This window comes from Amphiura filiformis, chromosome 3 (genome assembly GCF_039555335.1).
Source record: "Amphiura filiformis chromosome 3, Afil_fr2py, whole genome shotgun sequence".
In the NCBI taxonomy this organism is placed as follows: Eukaryota; Metazoa; Echinodermata; class Ophiuroidea; order Amphilepidida; family Amphiuridae; genus Amphiura; species Amphiura filiformis.
In genome coordinates this window covers 66,962,627-66,978,663 of record NC_092630.1, presented here as the reverse complement: position 1 = coordinate 66,978,663, position 16,037 = coordinate 66,962,627, and positions in this window count along the sequence as shown.

The window sequence follows — 16,037 nt, the reverse complement described above, 5'->3', positions numbered from 1 at the left end:
TTTCGCTGCTCCAAAAGATGTCGCGAGTATTTGAGTGAAAATAGCTCTAAAACAATTATAGCTCCAGACCTTATCAATGTATCGTCGTAAATGGTTTGGGTCTTAATAAAATATACCATAAAAGGGTTGGCAACTGAGTCTTACGAAATAATAACCGATGATATGATCGTGAATACCCAAACACGCGTGTCACAGCAAACAAATTCAGACTTTGCACAATTACTATTCTAACGAAGCGACAAAATGGATGAAACTTGTGTTCAGGTTTGAAGTACTTACTAAACACATTTATCAATGCACGACTTTCAAAATATCATTTACGTTACATCAAAATATTCACGTTTACACATTATAGAGGGTATTTGGATTTCTAAAAAACTATGTATTGCATTTTCATCACAGTTTGTGTGGTTTTACGAAAGTAATGGGATGTTAATTTTTAACAATTTGGTGCTGTCATTTACGTTACCATTATTTACTTTACGTGGTTTGTGTAAATGCGTCTTCTGTGCAGACTAGTTTAAACCCATTACAAACAGCCTGCCTCGGTTGTTCATGAAAGACAACCACACATAAACAACACAAACCATAAAATACCATCTAACCTCATCATATACTATTCATACACTCCTATATCAAAGCAGCCAATCAGAAAAGCTGTTAGAAAAGTACGAAACATGCATTGATTGTGCACTCCGCGTACTACGCGCAGTGTTTCGCGCGCGTTCGCGTCGCGTAGGATTGATTCATTTTTCGGGCGGGTTGATGTATTTATATTGGGTTCTGTTTCCAACATTTTTAGTGATAATTTGTTATATAAAAAAAATAAAAATCACGTGTTTTTTTCTTCTCGTGTATGAAATAGATTAATAAACTTGTATTACGTATTGCTCGATAAATTAGACAAAATAATGCACTTGCGCTGATGTTGATGCGTCTAATGCACTCCCCCCTTCAGGGCTCGTGCATTAGACGCATCAACATCAGCGCGCGTGCATTATTTTGTCTAATTTCTCTCCCAATAAGTAATACGCGTTCATTAACCTATAAATAATATAACACATACACATATACCAAACATAACTAAATAACCGATGTGGTTGAGGAAAATCAGCTATCACATTCTTTTCGAATTTTGGCAATTGACCACTCCGTTTTTGAAATACAAAAATTTTACGAAACTACCTCATTGTCAATCTGTTCCACGGAGTTAAATATTTATCAATGACAAGCAGGTCCGGATTTATCTTTGGGCCAAATTCTGGGAGCCCCTAATATTGCCCTGTGCATGTTCCTTTTTACCCTGAAAACACCTTGTGTCGAGAATAGGGTAAATGCAAACTTTTGCGCGCTTCGCCTGCACTGGCGCTTTGCATCGCAAAATGCACCTTAATTTGGGGCTACATTAGTCTGACTTTAATATGTTTCGCGCGCTTCGCGCACATATATCCAAGTAAAACCTATGCTGATTCGGGCATACCCTGGGTAAAGATAATAAAAAAAATAATAATAATGCTCCAAAAACAAAAAATAAAACTGCTCACAGTGAGTTTGGAGCCTCCAAATTTTGGCCTGGCCCAAGGCCCACAAAAAGGTATATCCGGCCCTGATGACAATGGGCGCTTCTTGCGCTGACGATGCAGGCGGCTCTTGCGCTGATGATGCACAACGATTAGCATTCCGAATACAGATTATCGATTAATATTTGAGTCCATGGAAAGGTTTGTAAAAGAACGGTGTGGTCAATTGTCAAAATGCAAAAAGTATGTAATAGCTGATTTATTCCTCAATCATAATAGTTATTTAGTTATTTCGTTGTGGCGTTAAAATACCCACACAATTAAATTTACGACGATACATTTCTTTTAGGGACACCATGTAATGTTTTTTTTACTTTTCTAATTAATGGTTCTTATATTAATAATCAAGTTCGTTATTCTTTTAAAATATCCCAAGAAGTGGCAAGTGGCATCCAATGTGACACCCAATGTGTTAAAGTAGCTGTGACAAGTGGTATCAAAGAACAAAACAAAAGACCTGTAATCCACCCACCCAATGTGTTAAAGTAGCTGTGACAAGTGGTATCAAAGAACACCATAAAAGACCTGTAAACCAGCCACCTAATGTGTTAAAGTAGCTGTGACAAGTGGCATCAAAGAACAAAATAAAAGACCTGTAATCCACCCACCCAATGTGTTAAAGTAGCTGTGCCAAGTGGCATCAAAGAACAACATAAAAGACCTGCAAACCAGCCACCCAATGTGTTAAAGTAGCTGTGCCAAGTGGCATCAAAGAACAAAATAAAGGCCTTGTAAACCAGCCACCTAATGTGTTAAAGTAGCTGTGCCAAGTGGCATCAAAGAACAAAATAAAAGACCTGTAAACCAGCCACCCAATGTATTAAAGTAGCTGTGACAAGTGGCATCAAAGAACAAAATAAAAGACCTGTAATCCACCCACCCAATGTGTTAAAGTAGCTGTGCCAAGTGGCATCAAAGAACAAAATAAAGGCCTTGTAAACCAGCCACCTAATGTGTTAAAGTAGCTGTGCCAAGTGGCATCAAAGAACAACATAAAAGACCTGCAAACCAGCCACCCAATGTGTTAAAGTAGCTGTGACAAGTGGCATCAAAGAACAAAATAAAAGACCTGTAATCCACCCACCCAATGTGTTAAAGTAGCTGTGACAAGTGGCATCAAAGAACAAAACAAAAGACCTGTAATTCACCCACCCAATGTGTTAAAGTAGCTGTGACAAGTGGTATCAAAGAACAAAACAAAAGACCTGTAATCCACCCACCCAATGTGTTAAAGTAGCTGTGACAAGTGGCATCAAAGAACAAAATAAAAGACCTGTAATCCACCCACCCAATGTGTTAAAGTAGCTGTGACAAGTGGCATCAAAGAACAAAATAAAAGACCTGTAATCCACCCACCCAATGTGTTAAAGTAGCTGTGACAAGTGGTATCAAAGAACAAAACAAAAGACCTGTAATCCACCCACCCAATGTGTTAAAGTAGCTGTGACAAGTGGCATCAAAGAACAAAATAAAAGACCTGTAATCCACCCACCCAATGTGTTAAAGTAGCTGTGACAAGTGGCATCAAAGAACAACATAAAAGACCTGTAAACTAACCACCTAATGTGTTAAAGTAGCTGTGACAAGTGGCATCAAAGAACAACTTAAAAGACCTGTAAACCAGCCACCTGATGTGCTAAAGTAGCTGTGACAAGTGGCATCAAAGAACAACATAAAAGACCTGTAAACCAGCCACCCAATGTGTTAAAGTAGCTGTGACAAGTGGCATCAAAGAACAACTTAAAAGACCTGTAAACCAGCCACCTGATGTGTTAAAGTAGCTGTGACAAGTGGCATCAAAGAACAAAATAAAAGACCTGTAATCCACCCACCCAATGTGTTAAAGTAGCTGTGCCAAGTGGCATCAAAGAACAAAATAAAAGACCTGTAATCCACCCACCCAATGTGTTAAAGTAGCTGTGCCAAGTGGCATCAAAGAACAAAATAAAGGCCTTGTAAACCAGCCACCTAATGTGTTAAAGTAGCTGTGCCAAGTGGCATCAAAGAACAAAATAAAAGACCTGTAATCCACCCACCCAATGTGTTAAAGTAGCTGTGCCAAGTGGCATCAAAGAACAAAATAAAAGACCTGTAATCCACCCACCCAATGTGTTAAAGTAGCTGTGCCAAGTGGCATCAAAGAACAAAATAAAGGCCTTGTAAACCAGCCACCCAATGTGTTAAAGTAGCTGTGCCAAGTGGCATCAAAGAACAAAATAAAGGCCTTGTAAACCAGCCACCTAATGTGTTAAAGTAGCTGTGCCAAGTGGCATCAAAGAACAAAATAAAAGACCTGTAAACCAGCCACCCAATGTATTAAAGTAGCTGTGACAAGTGGCATCAAAGAACAAAATAAAAGACCTGTAATCCACCCACCCAATGTGTTAAAGTAGCTGTGCCAAGTGGCATCAAAGAACAAAATAAAGGCCTTGTAAACCAGCCACCTAATGTGTTAAAGTAGCTGTGCCAAGTGGCATCAAAGAACAACATAAAAGACCTGCAAACCAGCCACCCAATGTGTTAAAGTAGCTGTGACAAGTGGCATCAAAGAACAAAATAAAAGACCTGTAATCCACCCACCCAATGTGTTAAAGTAGCTGTGACAAGTGGCATCAAAGAACAAAACAAAAGACCTGTAATTCACCCACCCAATGTGTTAAAGTAGCTGTGACAAGTGGTATCAAAGAACAAAACAAAAGACCTGTAATCCACCCACCCAATGTGTTAAAGTAGCGGTGACAAGTGGCATCAAAGAACAAAATAAAAGACCTGTAATCCACCCACCCAATGTGTTAAAGTAGCTGTGACAAGTGGCATCAAAGAACAAAATAAAAGACCTGTAATCCACCCACCCAATGTGTTAAAGTAGCTGTGACAAGTGGTATCAAAGAACAAAACAAAAGACCTGTAATCCACCCACCCAATGTGTTAAAGTAGCTGTGACAAGTGGCATCAAAGAACAAAATAAAAGACCTGTAATCCACCCACCCAATGTGTTAAAGTAGCTGTGACAAGTGGCATCAAAGAACAACATAAAAGACCTGTAAACTAACCACCTAATGTGTTAAAGTAGCTGTGACAAGTGGCATCAAAGAACAACTTAAAAGACCTGTAAACCAGCCACCTGATGTGCTAAAGTAGCTGTGACAAGTGGCATCAAAGAACAAAATAAAAGACCTGTAAACCAGCCACCCAATGTGTTAAAGTAGCTGTGACAAGTGGCATCAAAGAACAACTTAAAAGACCTGTAAACCAGCCACCTGATGTGTTAAAGTAGCTGTGACAAGTGGCATCAAAGAACAAAATAAAAGACCTGTAATCCACCCACCCAATGTGTTAAAGTAGCTGTGCCAAGTGGCATCAAAGAACAAAATAAAAGACCTGTAATCCACCCACCCAATGTGTTAAAGTAGCTGTGCCAAGTGGCATCAAAGAACAAAATAAAGGCCTTGTAAACCAGCCACCTAATGTGTTAAAGTAGCTGTGCCAAGTGGCATCAAAGAACAAAATAAAAGACCTGTAATCCACCCACCCAATGTGTTAAAGTAGCTGTGCCAAGTGGCATCAAAGAACAAAATAAAAGACCTGTAATCCACCCACCCAATGTGTTAAAGTAGCTGTGCCAAGTGGCATCAAAGAACAAAATAAAGGCCTTGTAAACCAGCCACCCAATGTGTTAAAGTAGCTGTGCCAAGTGGCATCAAAGAACAAAATAAAGGCCTTGTAAACCAGCCACCCAATGTATTAAAGTAGCTGTGACAAGTGGCATCAAAGAACAAAATAAAAGACCTGTAATCCACCCACCCAATGTGTTAAAGTAGCTGTGCCAAGTGGCATCAAAGAACAAAATAAAGGCCTTGTAAACCAGCCACCTAATGTGTTAAAGTAGCTGTGCCAAGTGGCATCAAAGAACAAAATAAAAGACCTGTAATCCACCCACCCAATGTGTTAAAGTAGCTGTGACAAGTGGCATCAAAGAACAAAACAAAAGACCTGTAATTCACCCACCCAATGTGTTAAAGTAGCTGTGACAAGTGGTATCAAAGAACAAAACAAAAGACCTGTAATCCACCCACCCAATGTGTTAAAGTAGCTGTGACAAGTGGCATCAAAGAACAAAATAAAAGACCTGTAATCCACCCACCCAATGTGTTAAAGTAGCTGTGACAAGTGGCATCAAAGAACAAAATAAAAGACCTGTAATCCACCCACCCAATGTGTTAAAGTAGCTGTGACAAGTGGTATCAAAGAACAAAACAAAAGACCTGTAATCCACCCACCCAATGTGTTAAAGTAGCTGTGACAAGTGGCATCAAAGAACAAAATAAAAGACCTGTAATCCACCCACCCAATGTGTTAAAGTAGCTGTGACAAGTGGCATCAAAGAACAACATAAAAGACCTGTAAACTAACCACCTAATGTGTTAAAGTAGCTGTGACAAGTGGCATCAAAGAACAACTTAAAAGACCTGTAAACCAGCCACCTGATGTGCTAAAGTAGCTGTGACAAGTGGCATCAAAGAACAACTTAAAAGACCTGTAAACCAGCCACCTAATGTGTTAAAGTAGCTGTGACAAGTGGCATCAAAGAACAACTTAAAAGACCTGTAAACTAACCACCTAATGTGTTAAAGTAGCTGTGACAAGTGGCATCAAAGAACAATATAAAAGACCTGTAATCCACCCACCCAATGTGTTAAAGTAGCTGTGACAAGTGGCATCAAAGAACAAAATAAAAGACCTGTAATCCACCCACCCAATGTGTTAAAGTAGCTGTGACAAGTGGCATCAAAGAACAACATAAAAGACCTGCAAACCAGCCACCCAATGTGTTAAAGTAGCTGTGACAAGTGGCATCAAAGAACAACATAAAAGACCTGCAAACCAGCCACCTAATGTGTTAAAGTAGCTGTGACAAGTGGCATCAAAGAACAACTTAAAAGACCTGTAAACTAACCACCTAATGTGTTAAAGTAGCTGTGACAAGTGGCATCAAAGAACAATATAAAAGACCTGTAATCCACCCACCCAATGTGTTAAAGTAGCTGTGACAAGTGGCATCAAAGAACAAAATAAAAGACCTGTAATCCACCCACCCAATGTGTTAAAGTAGCTGTGACAAGTGGCATCAAAGAACAACATAAAAGACCTGCAAACCAGCCACCCAATGTGTTAAAGTAGCTGTGACAAGTGGCATCAAAGAACAACATAAAAGACCTGTAAACCAGCCACCCAATGTGTTAAAGTAGCTGTGACAAGTGGCATCAAAGAACAACATAAAAGACCTGTAAACTAACCACCTAATGTGTTGAAATAGTTGTGACAAGTACCAAACACACACATTTTAATGAATGACATATTATTTTAGTCTCATGTATATAATAAATCTACCGAATACTCGGCAAATACATGTTGGCGCCCAGGACTTACATGTTCGAAACGAGATATTCTCATAACCAAATTTGTGACTCCCCACAGCGCCAGGTTTTTTGTACCGGGGCCAGCAAAGCTGGCCTCGGTACTTATTAGTCGGATATAAAAAATGGTCGTTTCTAGGCTATGTATGAAACAGAAATTCATAAAGAAAGCACGTACCTGAATCAAGTTGTTTTGATGAGGATTTATGCTTGTAATGTGTAAACATATAACTTGTGGTTGAACGGAATGTTTGTGTTGATACGATGAAGGATAAAGTACAGGTTTTTGTCACTTATTTAGGAATCAAATTAAACGTTGATGGAAGGTGATGGAATTATTACAAGTCAGTCGCTTTTTCGGTTACAGCGTTCACCTTAAGTGCTGTTTCATGTGTAGTTCAGCTGCATGTAGGCTTACCTAGGTAAGAGACTGCCATAAAGTCAAAGGTCACTATAGTTGGGATACGCTAAGTACTGTGACGATCCCACTTTGTCAGGATAGCGACGAGATATCACACCACTGAAGCGAAATATCCGTCAAATTTCTCATGCAGAATTAGTTTATATGCCGAACTTATACTGGGAATCATTAGCTCATATTGATTCAGCAGATTGAGCAGAAGCGTCTGGCGGGAATTGTTGAAGTGACATTTGGGAGGAGATTTTGTGAGAATTGTTAATAACCTAAATAGTTCGATTTGCGTGGTAGGCCTATACCGGCCGTGTATAATTCGAATTGCGTATAGTGCAAGATGATGGTAATAATAAATCTAGAAACAATGCCACATGGAACACCAAGATAGCGGTGTGTTTCTGAATCTTGCACAGCAACATCTATCATTCATTGGCTGATTTGTTGGTCATAAGGACGCACCATTAGACTTCAAGGTGGGGGTTTAGGAAGTTTTAAAAAAGACCTTCCCCCAAAAAAAAAAAAAAAAAACTTTCCCCACCAACACTAAAAACAAAACAAAAACTTTCCCCACTTAATTGTGTATAAATGCATGAAATTAACAAAAAACTTGCTGCTGGAACTTTTCCCCGACTCCAATTCCCCAACCCCTCCTTTGAAGTCTAATGATGCGTCCCTAATATTTCCCATGTCTGACATCTTGAGATACTTTCCTTGCCACGCTTACGTAACATCCACAGCGACAGTTACTTGATTGGCTGATTTACACGAATTTTACACGAATCTGTAATTTAGATACTGACAGTATCTAAATTAGCTACATGTATTTGAATGGGGCTTCAACTTCGTCAGTACTGCTGTTTTCTTCGGGGTTTTGCCAAATTTGTCATTTCAAAAATACAACATGACAATTTGAATGACTTATCCTTCACTTTTAAGCAATTTATAAACAACTTTAATTTATCATTTGGTATTTTTGAAATAAAAAATTGGCGAAAAACGAAGAAAACAGCAGTATTGACGACGTTGAAGTCCCCTTTAAATACATGTAGCTAATTTATATACTATCAGTATATTAATTACAGATTCTTCATACACTCCTAGATAATGGGCACCAATCAGAGCCTCCGTTAGTAAATTACTAGCCGTGCATAAATGTTGTATAATTACACGGGCGCGCACTCCGCGTAGTACGCGCAGTGCTTTCGGACGCGTTCATTTTTTTGCGGGTGGATGCACTTATATTTGCTTGTATTTTCCAACATTTTTGGTGACAATTTTGTTATAAAAATAGCAAAAATCACGGGATTTTTTTCTCGTGTATGAAATAGGTTAATAAATGCGTATCACTTATTGCTCGAGAAATTGTACAAAATAATGCACTTGTACTGAGATGTTGGTGCGTCTAAGGCACTCCTCCTTCGGGGCTCGTGCATTAGACGCATCAACATCTCAGTACGCGTGCATTATTGTGTACAATTTCACTCTCAACAAGTGATACTCATGTATTAACCTATAAATAATTTTCAACCTGAGAACGGACGTAAATACCAAACCGTATATTCCCGACAAAAATAATCTCTGGGAATTTCTCTTAGCACATACAATTTTCATTCTGAGAACGACGGTAGATTACACCGCCAGCCACTGTTGGCTCCACTTAGAAAAATTTATATGCTTTGACGAATAACATGAATAAGGTAAATTGGCTAAAAACAATCGCTATCACTCAGTCATGCATAAATTCTGCTATAAGAATGTCTTTCCAATTCCGTTTAACAGTGTCAAAATTCTGTTGTTGAAGGGGACAATTTGTACTGTCTCACTGTGTCTATAGACCACTTGGCATGTGACGTCATTGCCCGGCAGTATGCGCGCGAATTATGACAATTTTCATTGTTCTTTGCCCTGCAGTGTGCGTACGCATCGTAGTTTGCTAAGGGCATGTGCATTTTCAATCGCCCGCCACATTTCATATTGTACAAGAAAGCCATTGAACAGTGTAGCGGCTCTTTCAAGCATATCGATAGACGAGTCCCTCGCCTTTGTTGATAAACAGTGATGTCAAGTGACAGCCTCGGTGACAATAAGAGGCACATTAGACCACATAGTTGCATAGTTACAATACATACAAGAGCTTATGAGTTGCAATGAGATGATTTGAAATGACGGCCAGTTGAGATAATTTTATTCCTAGTTATAATTGGAAAAAGAGACAGATGTGGCGGCGCACAGTGACATCGCCCCGATATCTTCATGGCAGAAATCGCCATGGTAGATTGAATCCACCGCCACACATGGCCATTATACATATCGACCTGTTTAATAGTTTATAGGCCGAAGGACATCTGACTAAGGCTACTGACAATAGCCCCGATTGCCTCGGTGACTGACCTCGCTGTGTGTCAGTCAAGCATGGTATGCCATAGGTCATATTCTTTTAGACAACCTTCACGATTGGCCTATACACTGCGCTATATAATTCGGCACATATAAATCAGAATTATTGCGGAATTATTGTCAGTTTTTGACTCAAGACGCAAGCTACTGTCTCAAAGCGCAAGCTAACGACTATCATATCTGTTCAAAATATATATTCATGTGCAAGGAACCACATCTGGTTTCTTTATACGAAATCATTTACGGGAGATATTCATCATTTTCTACACCGGTATCCAAAGATTTTCTTCTCATATCAAACTTGTGCATAGCAAATTCACGTGTATCGATCTCGGGTATTTATTTTAGTATCTCTGCTGACAAAGTAATTATTAGCCAGGCGATGTCGGTGTGCGGCGTTGTGCTGAATTGGGCTGAGTTATGCTATATGGCGTATGGTGGTGTTATATGCTATTGATATTCATACTTAGATCTTTGAATGTCTACATCTGGAGCTGGGTACAAAATCATGAATATCTCCCGTTATTTTTGGTTTCTACTGTTTCTATTGTGGGGCTTGCACTTGACTATATGTATTGAAAGAATATGGTAAGCTTCAGCCTGCGCATTGAAAACCAAGCCTGCGTGTTGAAATGAAAAACTGACAAAAAAAATCGTATTTTACATACGCAGAACATAAAAATTCTTCACACAGATGAGGGGCTACCGCCCATGCGTAGTGGGGAAGATAGCCTGAGTAGGATTCCCTCGGCCCATAGTCTCAAAACTATTAGACATGTCGGAACAAAAGGCCATGCGTGGCTGTTGAAGAACTAGTGGATTCGACCAATCATCATGGGGATTTCTGCCATGCAGGGGCGTAGCCAGCTTTCTTGGTCAGGGGGGGCAAAATAAAATTTTTGGGGCACAGACGAAAAAAATTGCAGTAACATCATACAATACATAGAGACTGTATGTCTTCGAGCTTCTCGAAAAGGGCCTTATTGGGATGATGTGCGCGCGTAGCGCGAAAAAAAATGGTATTTTACACTATTTTCGCCCATTATCCAGCTAAAAAAGGGCTTTATTGTTACAATTTGCGCGCGTAGCGCGGAAAATTTTGTATTTTACACTATTTTGGCCCTGAATTTTGCTAGAAAAGGGCTCCTTGCCCTTTTTCTTTTCCTTTGCCCTCCTGATTTTCTCTCTCATTTTTTGTCAGAGGGGCACTTTTTCATTCATTTTTTGTCAGGGGGGCACTCTGCCCCACCTGCCCCCCGCTGGCTACGCTACTGCTGCCATGAAGATATCGGGGCGATTACCATGATGACATTGTGACCCGGTGGGCACAAGTAGATAGGATTTTGACGTTGTCTCAACGTTGATACAACGTCAGTCTTAATATTTCACAACTATCTTATACTACATCATTACTACATTTCCTTTTTTTTTTGATTATTTATTTGCTTTATCTACATAATTGCTTTGAACCCGTGTTACCTCAATAAATACTTCATTGATTGTTTTGCCAATTTAAAACGGCACTCTATACTACGGATGTTACAATAACGAGGTAAAGCTTATTAGTTCCAGGAACTCTATTAAGCCCAATTTTCCAGAAACGGGAACGAAAAAAGTGAAATTCTAAAAATGAGTAGATAAAGGAATTTTCAGCTCTTTCAAGATTTAACACATGAGCCTATGACAATATTTTGTAAATCTTCTACATAAGCTTGATAATGGAAGTGACATAGTTTAAACACTTAATACCCTCTGCATTTCTTATTATTTTTATTGCGGTAAAGGTCATTACTTCAAGAGCGTTGAGAATGCGAGTCATTTCTGGTCATGTTTTTTGTTTCATTGAACAAAATAAATGTACGGTAATTTTAAGTACAAATACGAAACCAATCTGTCTAGTAGGATTTATGTTGCTTATGCAAATATTGTCAAGTGAGAATTTGCATTGCGTATACAAATTGAATTTACAAAAATAACACACTGGAGATTATTGAGTCGGAAGCTAAAACAACAACATAATGTCAATGCATTAAAAGCATTCAAAAACGCGAATATACCTTCCCCTCTCAGGTTTCATTTTTCCCCGACTCCTCTCATTTTATTTTGTCTATCTTTGTCTATCTTTCTGTTTACTTCAACTCTCTTTTTTCTCTCAATGTCCCTCTGCGGATCCCTCCTTTCTCTCCCTCCCTTTTCTCTCCGCATTTCTTTTTCATCTCTACAAACTTAGTACATTATAGTCAAGGACAAGAGGTGAGCTACCGGGAGACAATTCTTTCACAGGAATGACACCTGTGATATAACTGACTTGACTGGCTTAATGTGTTTAAAATGGTTGTAATGTTTTATAAGATACTATTATTGTCAAGCGGATGAAATTTGATTAAAAGTGGGAAAGTAATTTGATCATTCTATGTGTCATCATTTTCACACGGATTTATATTTTCAGTAGAAAGGATTGATTTTCTTTGTTTTTAATCTTTTGAATGCTGGAATTAGGGACAAATCCTTTCTAATTGATGTCACAACCTCATTATAGTTTGTCACTATGGTCTATGGTAACTTGTTGTAACGTCAGGTGTATCTTTAATACGAAAGGTCAAAATTTAAAAAATTATAGACGGCTTTTCCTCCCAGCTACATACACCTTAAGTACATATCATTAGATTGATAACATTTACTTCGAGGACTGTTAAAAGTTGTTAAATATCCAAAAACTATTAAAAAAATCAACCTTGAATAATTTGCCATAAAGTTAGCAATATGTCGCGAATTTCAAAAAATCTGAATTTTGGCCGCTCTATTGGGCTATCTCAGACGACACTAAGTCAGTACTATAGGTTCTGGAATTTCTTGATGTTAATTTCCGAGGCATTAAAATGTTTCAAAGCTGCAATAATTGCATTAGTTCTTGAAAAGTGTGACCTTTTGAATAGCAACTTCCAAATAGTAAAAAATAAAATTAATGTAAATGATGAAGGTTTAAACACAGAATGCTAAAATGCCACTCAATTTAGTTTTAAATGACGTCACTAAAATAGCAGTCTAAAACTTGAAGTAACTTCCGAGTTTCTATATTCGTGACATCACATGTATCTCACAATATTTGTTATTTCAATCTAAATTGTGTCTCTTATCCTCGCGGTCCTAGTTTCTGACTTGATTTAGCGCTGAATAACGGCATTTATTTCAGTCAATTTATGCAATATTTGCACAGCCTGATTTAATGCAAAACGTGGGCTATTACGTACCTATTAAGAGGAATATTCTATTTTAATGCTTTTAATGGACGTGTGTAATCAATTAAACTCAATTTTAAATAATTGAAATTGCCCTATCAAGTCTGGCAATGATGTTGTTCTTTACGCCTCCAGTATTAAAGGGACATTTCGTGATCTACAACCTCATCCCCCCATTACCTCCAAAAAGTTATTATATTTGTTGTTGTATCAGAAACCTTGGACAGCATATTCGCTGCAGAAGTAAAGCAATACACAAGAGCAACTCACAAATCCTCCATCACGGATCAACACAAATCTGAATTCACTGATCATGTTGTGGGTACAAACCAGTGAACCACAACATTGAATGGGATCAGGCCAAAGTTATAGACAGAGAGTCGGGCAAAACTAGCAGATGACTCAAGGAAGCTATCTGGATTGGCAGGAGAGGAGACTATATTCTCAATAAAGACGAGGGGCTTACAAGTTACATAACATCTTTGATCACCACGTCCCCTATGGCGTTCGCCGAAAGGACAGTGAGCAGTGGTATGGGTTGCCAGTCTGATGAAGATGATAGATTATCATAGAAACGTCACTGAAAACGTGCGTAAATATAAAATCTTTTACTACTGGATTTGATATAATGAACTTTCAAAACCATAGATGAATACAATATCTGACTATATCGCCCTGGTAGCAGTGCCTTCGGATCTGGTGGACACAAGCTGGTGTGCATTTTGTAGAGAACTGTTGCTGCAGTAACTTGACGGTTTTTATGGAGATATGTGATGTCCAGCTCTGTAATCGCTTCCTCTTCTCCACACCTATGATTCGAAGGGCCTTCCTCTAGATATAGTCTAAAAACTCCCATGATCTCCAGCTCCTTCTTTGCCAGTTTGGTGGTACCAAACAGAAGATCTAGCTTGGTTGGATCCCTCTTTCTTGATATTGTCATTGCCTTACATTTTGATGGCTCGAAAGTCACCTTCCATCTGTCTGCCCAGATCCTCATTTTCTCCAGGTCTGTTTAGGCTAACAGTAACGGCTTCAGGGTTGTCTCTAGATGTAATCTCGCAAAACAAGGTGGAATCATCTGAGTAGAGGTATAGCTGGTTTTCACACTCATCACCCAGGTCATCAATGAAGAGAGAGAAAAATTGGGCCCAATATTGACCCCTGGGGAACTAATGTATTGGTGGAGGAAGTATTTAATGACTGACCAGATAGGACAACTTTGATGGAACGACCTGTCAGGTAGCTCCTAATCCAGTTGAGCAGTTTGCCGGATTCTCCTTTACAAATACGAAACCAATCTATCTAGTAGGATTTATGTTGCTTATGCAAATATTGTCAAGTGAGAATTTGCATTGCGTATACAAATTGAATTTACAAAAATAACACACTGGAGATTATTGAGTCGGAAGCTAAAACAACAACATAATGTCAATGCATTAAAAGCATTCAAAAACGCGAATATACCTTCCCCTCTCAGGTTTCATTTTTCCCCGACTCCTCTCATTTTATTTTGTCTATCTTTGTCTATCTTTCTGTTTACTTCAACTCTCTTTTTTCTCTCAATGTCCCTCTGCGGATCCCTCCTTTCTCTCCCTCCCTTTTCTCTCCGCATTTCTTTTTCATCTCTACAAACTTAGTACATTATAGTCAAGGACAAGAGGTGAGCTACCGGGAGACAATTCTTTCACAGGAATGACACCTGTGATATAACTGACTTGACTGGCTTAATGTGTTTAAAATGGTTGTAATGTTTTATAAGATACTATTATTGTCAAGCGGATGAAATTTGATTAAAAGTGTGAAAGTAATTTGATCATTCTATGTGTCATCATTTTCACACGGATTTATATTTTCAGTAGAAAGGATTGATTTTCTTTGTTTTTTAATCTTTTGAATGCTGGAATTAGGGACAAATCCTTTCTAATTGATGTCACAACCTCATTATAGTTTGTCACTATGGTCTATGGTAACTTGTTGTAACGTCAGGTGTATCTTTAATACGAAAGGTCAAAATTTAAAAAATTATAGACGGCTTTTCCTCCCAGCTACATACACCTTAAGTACATATCATTAGATTGATAACATTTACTTCGAGGACTGTTAAAAGTTGTTAAATATCCAAAAACTATTAAAAAAATCAACCTTGAATAATTTGCCATAAAGTTAGCAATATGTCGCGAATTTCAAAAAATCTGAATTTTGGCCGCTCTATTGGGCTATCTCAGACGACACTAAGTCAGTACTATAGGTTCTGGAATTTCTTGATGTTAATTTCCGAGGCATTAAAATGTTTCAAAGCTGCAATAATTGCATTAGTTCTTGAAAAGTGTGACCTTTTGAATAGCAACTTCCAAATCGTAAAAAATAAAATTAATGTAAATGATGAAGGTTTAAACACAGAATGCTAAAATGCCACTCAATTTAGTTTTAAATGACGTCACTAAAATAGCAGTCTAAAACTTGAAGTAACTTCCGAGTTTCTATATTCGTGACATCACATGTATCTCACAATATTTGTTATTTCAATCTAAATTGTGTCTCTTATCCTCGCGGTCCTAGTTTCTGACTTGATTTAGCGCTGAATAACGGCATTTATTTCAGTCAATTTATGCAATATTTGCACAGCCTGATTTAATGCAAAACGTGGGCTATTACGTACCTATTAAGAGGAATATTCTATTTTAATGCTTTTAATGGACGTGTGTAATCAATTAAACTCAATTTTAAATAATTGAAATTGCCCTATCAAGTCTGGCAATGATGTTGTTCTTTACGCCTCCAGTATTAAAGGGACATTTCGTGATCTACAACCTCATCCCCCCATTACCTCCAAAAAGTTATTATATTTGTTGTTGTATCAGAAACCTTGGACAGCATATTCGCTGCAGAAGTAAAGCAATACACAAGAGCAACTCACAAATCCTCCATCACGGATCAACACAAATCTGAATTCACTGATCATGTTGTGGGTACAAACCAGTGAACCACA